This window comes from Gavialis gangeticus, unplaced genomic scaffold, assembly GCF_001723915.1.
Source record: "Gavialis gangeticus isolate Ggan-Ray unplaced genomic scaffold, GavGan_comp1, whole genome shotgun sequence".
Classification (NCBI taxonomy): Eukaryota; Metazoa; Chordata; order Crocodylia; family Gavialidae; genus Gavialis; species Gavialis gangeticus.
Window position 1 is genome coordinate 153,566,318 of NW_017729024.1, and position 6,813 is coordinate 153,573,130.

At 48.5% G+C, this 6,813-nt stretch overlaps 1 long non-coding RNA gene across 1 annotated transcript; it reads right to left on the reverse strand.

Annotated features, from left to right (window-relative positions):
- Positions 1–3,805: 3,805 nt before the first annotated feature.
- LOC109298264 lies at positions 3,806–5,106 on the reverse strand. Its single transcript, XR_002097568.1, has 3 exons — positions 5,095–5,106; positions 4,314–4,317; positions 3,806–3,896 (listed from the first exon to the last, which is right to left on the reverse strand). It is a non-coding gene; the product is annotated as an uncharacterized LOC109298264 (long non-coding RNA).
- Positions 5,107–6,813: the final 1,707 nt, after the last annotated feature.

Below are 6,813 nucleotides of genomic sequence, written 5' to 3' on the forward strand. Positions count from 1 at the left end.
TGCCAAGCAGGGGGAGCTTGAGCACCATTAGTCAGTCATTCACTGCCTTAGGCAGGTAGGTCAGCTTCTTGAGGCTATTTTGTATAGCAAAGCTGGCACCGGCTTCCCATTTGGCTTTGGTGCCATGACCACTCCAGAAGAATATGTAACCAGCTTTTCCTTCTGTGAGCTGCCCTTCGTCGTGTAGGTGAGTCTCACTGAGAGCAGCGATCTGGACATTGTATCTGCCCAGTTATCTCCCGATGAGGGCAGTTCTCCTTTCAGGTCTTTTGGTGTTTCCATCAGTCAATGCACATATGTTCCATGTGCCTACCTTTAGAAAGATTGATTTCTTTCCTTTTTGACCACCGTAATGGGACCTTGCCAGCCAGGGTGAGGTGAAGCAGCCAATGTTGGGGGCACCTTTTCTAGCCCCTTCCTCATTCTGGGAGGTGAGCAGTGTGGTCCCGAATAGGGCTGCTCAGTCACTCAGGGGGCTGTCACATTCTACTGCCACTTCTGTCCAGACCTCCCCAGAGGTTTATTAGGTGCTTAAATATCTTCATAAGTGTCCTTTTTCTCTGATCCCATAAATTCTTCTACTTGTGAATTTATGCTGGTTTCACTGTAATAATCAACATGAATAAAACTGAACATGTGCATAAATATTATACTAATTGCAATCTAATTATTTTTAACAAAACAGAAAGAAATAATAGCACTAGAATAAATAAGAACCCAAAGGTGCAAACTCTCCCCTTTGGCTCAGTTATGAGGGGTTTTTTTTTAAAGACAATGGAATATATTAAAAAAACCCCAAACAAACAAGAAATCAAGAAACCTTGTATTTAGCTCATTTGTGCAGAGCTCATGCTATAACAGATTTATCTAAGCACAAAATGTTGTCATAACCTTTGTTCTCTTTTTCTCTGTGGCCTCTTCCTCCACAATCATGCGTGTTGCTTTTAGGCACTGTATTACATCTAATTAAACTGGAAACTCCCCAGGAAAGAGTTTATATCACGTTCAGACTGTGAAGAACCTGACAATGTTTGGGTCCTGTATAGATAGCAGATATATTAAATTATATAGGAATGGCAATTTCCTTGAAAACCTGAAACAAAGCTTGATTAAAATAGTTCATCCAGGTTATTAAAAAAATTAATCTGGCAGTGCTGTCCTATAATACAGACCTTGCTTTCTCTTTAAAGAGAATGTAAGAATACATGACCCATCACTGATTACATGTGCACTATTAATTTTGGTGCTTGTTCTTCATTACTGCTTTAAGTTACATTTCATCCTTATTTGGACTTCTGTGAACCAACAGAAAAGTTGACTAGCCTATGCTCTTGCTGCCTTTGAAAGTTATTTTAAAACTGTCAGTGAAACAGACAAAAGCCAGCAGTAACCTTTTTGATATATAGCAGAAGCTGAGAACCCTTAAAGAAAAGAAGAAACAAGGATATAAGCAGCTTTTCTCCAGCTCTGGGAAGAAGATGGTGATTGCAGTGTGTTGTTAGTTTACACCACACCGTCTTTATTTACCCTGGGGTGAACCTGCCCTACAGGATACAACGTAAACCATAAATCATCAAACACCAAGTGCAAAACAATAAAGAGTTAATTAAGCCCTGTGGTCTTTTTCCAGACCCTGAGAGAGTACCCAGTCTCAATGATTCCACCTCTAGACTCATAACCTTCCCCCTCCTCCCAGCACCCTTCCCTGTGATCCCTGAGACATGCACCCTGCTACAGCCTCCCCTCCCCACAAGCCTAGAACACTCTTCCATTTCTTTATCTCCCCCATACCCCAGAGAAGAAATCTGCATTTGCATGTGCTGACCCCCAGTGATGGTGTATTGAAAAGCCAAAAGGCTGCAGGGACAGGTACCACCTTGTCAGATGAGGGTTAACCTCTCTCATAGCATTGATCCATGTTAATGGGGCATGGTCTGTGACAAACTGGAAATGAGCCCCTAGGACAAGGGTTGTCAGCCAGGGGTATATGTATCCTCAGGGGTACTTAGAAACGTATTAGGGGTACGCATGGGTGGGTGGGCAAGAAAGGAGCATGCCCTGGAGCATGGCAGTGTCATCTACCCCAGTACGTTCACCTCTTGGGGGTGGGGAGGTATGTGCCGGGCACTGCCAGCCCCACTGCAGCATCTCTCTGCCCCTCCACAACACACTGCACCACCTCCCTGCCTCCCACTGCAGCTCACTCTCCAGATTGCTGCAAAGGTCTGAAGGGGGGGCAGGGAGGGAAGAGTGTGTTTGGTGCCCACCCCTGGCAGCATATGATTGACCAAGCACAAGGCCAGTCAGCAGCCCACAGAGCTGAGACTGGCCATGGAAAAGCGGTTCAGTACGTGGCCAAGCAGACCACTGGCAGTGGTGGCAGTAGCTGCATGTGAGCACCTTCTGTTCAGTCCCCACTCCCAGGGCCGCCACTATGCAACCTCCACAATGTTCTGGGGACTGTACTACTTTAGCGCTGGGGGGCGGGGAGCAGATCGAGGCCCCTGCAGTGAGGGAGGGAGTGGGGCAGGAGGAGGGGCTGGGGTGAGTGGGGCCCTGGCCAGGCTGGGTGGAGGGACAAGCAGAGGCCCAGGGCTCGGCCTCCCTAGGGCTCCACTCACCCCATCCTCAACTCCTGCCTGCGCCCTGCTCCCTCCCTCACCGCAGGGGTCTCAATCTGCCCCTGCATGGCCCTTCCTCCTTCCCCCAGACTTACCTGCTAGGGGGGTGTAACAGGGGGCCTTCTTGGGGCTGATTTCCCTGTGGCCCGCCCACCTATTTCTGGGCTAACCACTCGCCTTCTTGCCTGTCACACCTTGATGTAAATTAATTAATTGTTGTTAATTAAGTGGGAGGCTGCCCATTTCTTGCCCCGATGCCAGGGGGTGCTATCTGTTGCTCCGTACTTCCCCTACACCACAGCCCATGCCTTGCAGATGACATCCTCTGTTGTCAACATCACTGGCCCCACTCTGGGCCCCAGAATCCTACTATTTGAACCCCACCTGGATCCCTCCACTCAGGCGGCCTACTCCACCTCCATTCTAGGCTGCATAGCTCCCTGATCTGCTCCCCCTTATGGTTGTGGTCCCCCTGGGACCTTTGGATACTTTGGCCCTGGCCCCACTTCCAGGCCAGTTGGAACCCCAGGCCCTCAGCTCTGAGCGTCCCTCATGGTGGGACCCTGGCCCTTCGACCCTTCCAGTCCTGGCCCCAGCATTAACCAGTCGGGGGATGTCAAGACAGGTTTCTGAGTCTATGGCCCCACTCTCTCACTGGGGTCCACCTTGTGGACTCTACAAGGGGGTAACCCACCTGGTTGTGGGAGCTGGGTTTAAGGCGCCGCAACCTGCCTTTCACTGGGGTACTAACTGGCCTGGCATTTCCTGGGGGCTCCCGTACCCAAGAGCCCCACCGGGCCACCCACTCCCAGCAGGGTGCAGTTTTAGGTCATGCCCAGGACCAGGAGCATCCTAACCATCCCCTACAGCTCCTCCCTTACCACCGGGGTGTTCCATGAAGTCTCACAGCCATGTGATGTTGTTGTACCTTCAGCCAGAAGCAAAATGCCCTGTTTATATGGATGGCCAGAGCTCTAAAATGGCTGCCACAATTAAGCACCTTCTGGCTGCTTGGCCCCACATCTTAAAGTGGCAGGCACAAACAGTACCCTGCCATGGGGGGGGGCACATGTACGTGTGCTCTGAGCCCCCCAAATTATTTTTTCTCTCTGTCTATGCAGCACCTGCCCCAGCCCCACTCCCTCCCTTCTTGCAAGGGCCTCGATCTAAACCGCAACCCCCCCGCACCATTTAAAACAAGAAAAAATATAAAGGGGTACATGAACTGAAACTTTGAGACCAAAGGGGTACACATGTTAAAAAAGTTTGAAAACCCTTGCTCTAGGAGGTAGTAGCAGAGTGTCTCCATTGCCCGTTTAATCACCAGACACTCCTTTTCTATTATAGCATACTTTTGCTCCCGGGGAAAGAGCTTCCTACTTAGATACAGGATGGAGTTTTCCCCATCCTTAAGCTCTTTGGAGCAGACTGATCCCAGGCCTTGCTCTGAGGCATCCATCTATATAATATACTCTTTTGTCAGTTCGGACTGTGCAGGACTGGTGAGCTGCATGGTAGCCTTTTTACAGTCCCAAATGCTGTCTCACATTTGGGTGACCAGCGGATCCTTTGCAGTGTCCCTTTTTGCAACAGGTCCATTAGTGAGGCCATGATGTCAGAATGCACCACTGATAACAGCTCCTTAAGCCTGGAAATGACTTCAGTTGCTTTTCTGTCATTGGCACTGGTGACTCTACTAAGGCCCTTACCTTGTCACCCAGGGACCTAAGTTTGCCATTGCTCAGAATATGTTCTAGATATACCTCCATTAATCATTAATTTGGAAGCGGTAGTCCCCAGAACATTGTGAAGACCATAATATCACAAGATGCTGGGTCCAAAGGTATCTGCCAGTATCCTTTGGTTAAGTCCAGGATGGTTATGTATCTTGTGTTGTCTATACTCTCCACCATTTCATCTATTCTGGGCATAGGTATGAATTACACTTTGAAACTGCATTAACCTTGAAGAAGTTGATTCAGAACCTTATGGTATGGTTAGGTTTTGGCATCAGCCCAATCCACTCACTGGTTGGTTCTTTTATGACCCGCAAAGCCAACATTTTCTTAATCTCCTGTTTTACTGTTTCCCTGAGCCAGTCTGGAATTCTTGAATATCCCTTCTGGGATGCACATCCCATCCTGAGGATAATGTGGTGTTTGACTATGGTAGTTCTTCCTGGGGTCACTGTGAACACCTCTTTAAATTCCTTTAGTAGGGCTCTAATTTCAACCTGTTGAGTTGGGGACAGTTTCCCCCAGCTAAAGGTCAACTGGATCTAAGGGAGGTGGTCCTGAGCCCCTGGACTAGCTCTCAGAAAACTTGTGGAGGCCATATACATCTCTTACGCCCTCCAGAGTTTTAACAGGTTAACATGATACATCTGTGAACCCCACCTTTTCCCCACTAGGTGCACTTCATATTCCATGTGGCCTACCTTCTGTAAGATCTCAAAAAGGCCTTGCCATTTTACCAACAGCTTACTTTCAGAGGATGGGAGCAACAGTACTACTCAATCTCTGGGCTGATAAACCTGTAGCCTGGCATTTTTATTATACTGATGTTCTTGTGCCTGTTTGGCAGCCATGAGATTTTCCTTTGCAAGGGATCCTATGAAGTCTAATCTTCCTTGCAGCTTCAGGACATCCTGGACTACATTCTGGGTGTGAGTCCTTGGGCCCACCAGGATTCTCATAGGAGGTCCTGGGGCTACCTTCTGTATAGCAATTTGAAGGGTGAAAAGCCTGTGGAGGATTGTGAAACCTCTTAAAGGGCAAATAACAAGTAGGGCAATGCTTGATTTCAATTTTGCAGCTCCCTGGTAACAATTTTTTACAGCAGTCCCTTCAGAGTTTGGTTACATCTTTTGACCAGGCCATCTGTTTGGGGTTGGTACACTGAAGTCCTTACTGAACGTATTTTCAATAAGGCCCAGACTTCTTGTAATAGCCAGGACATAAAGGCTGTACCCTGGTCAGTTAAGACTTCTCTTGGAATGCCTACCCAGGAAAATATCTGCAGTATCTGGGATGCCAGCATCTGTGTTGATGCTAAGCAGACCACTACTGCTTTGGGGTAGCTGGTGGCATAGTCAATGAAGACAAGGATGAATCTGGATCCTCTTGGGCTAGGTTTGAGAGATTCCAGAAAGTTAATTTTGACCTGCTCATAAGGTATACCAACCACTGGGACAGGCACAAGTGGGGCCTTAGATGTGAACTGGGGTGCAACCAGTTGGCAGGAAGCACAATACTCTTTGATCTCCTGGTATACCCCAGAAAAACCTTCCCAGCTCTCTCTATTTCTTCTCTATCCCCAAATGCCCTCTACCCCAAGGGCACATCATAGGCGAGCTTCAAAATCTGCCTGCGGTATGGCCTTGGGATTAATAGTTGCGACTGTCAGGACCCTGTGGTTTTGTCCCTGGTCACTCTCACCAGGAAGTCACTCTGCAGCTCAAAATGAGGATCCTGGGTGGCTAGATATTCATCTATGATGATCTCATTGGCCTGACCCAATCATCCATATAGAAGGCCATATTCTGGGTCCTCCCATTGGTCTCCAACAAATTCCTGGCCTTCCCACACCTGATCCAGTACCCCCTCTCAAAGAGTTCCAGAGTTTCCCTGACTGCTGCACAGATGAGTTTTGCCCTTTGATGCAATGTTCTGTCATGCCTCAGGAGCACAGTTGTTGATCACTGTAGAAAGGTGCATGTCTCAGGGGCTACACACTGCTGCAGGCAGTGAGAAAGAGACTACATGCCTATCTAGGAGGACTGGGCCAGCTGGTGTGGCTGATTAGCTGGCTCAAAGGACATTAAAAGCTGCCAGGGAATGGAGCTGGGGGGAGACAGAAGGCTATGAGACTAGAGGCAGCAGTATTGAGCCAGGTTACTTTCTCAAGAACTCTGCCCCCTCCAGAGGGGGGTCCCAGATTATACTGGACGCCAAACATTTTCCCTGCATATTTCTCTGATGGCTGGAAAAGGCCTCCCATCTGCCCCATCTCCACTCCTGGTATCACCTGAGTTGAGGCTCAAAAAGCTCTGGGTCTAAAAATGGGAAAAAAACCCTAGCACTAGTTCAGTGGTGCTGTGGTCAGCCTGGCTTCTCTGTACCCATAATACCAATTGGATTAGTTTGGCCATTGAGCCCCAGTCTCACCCCACCACTATGAGGTACACTAGGTG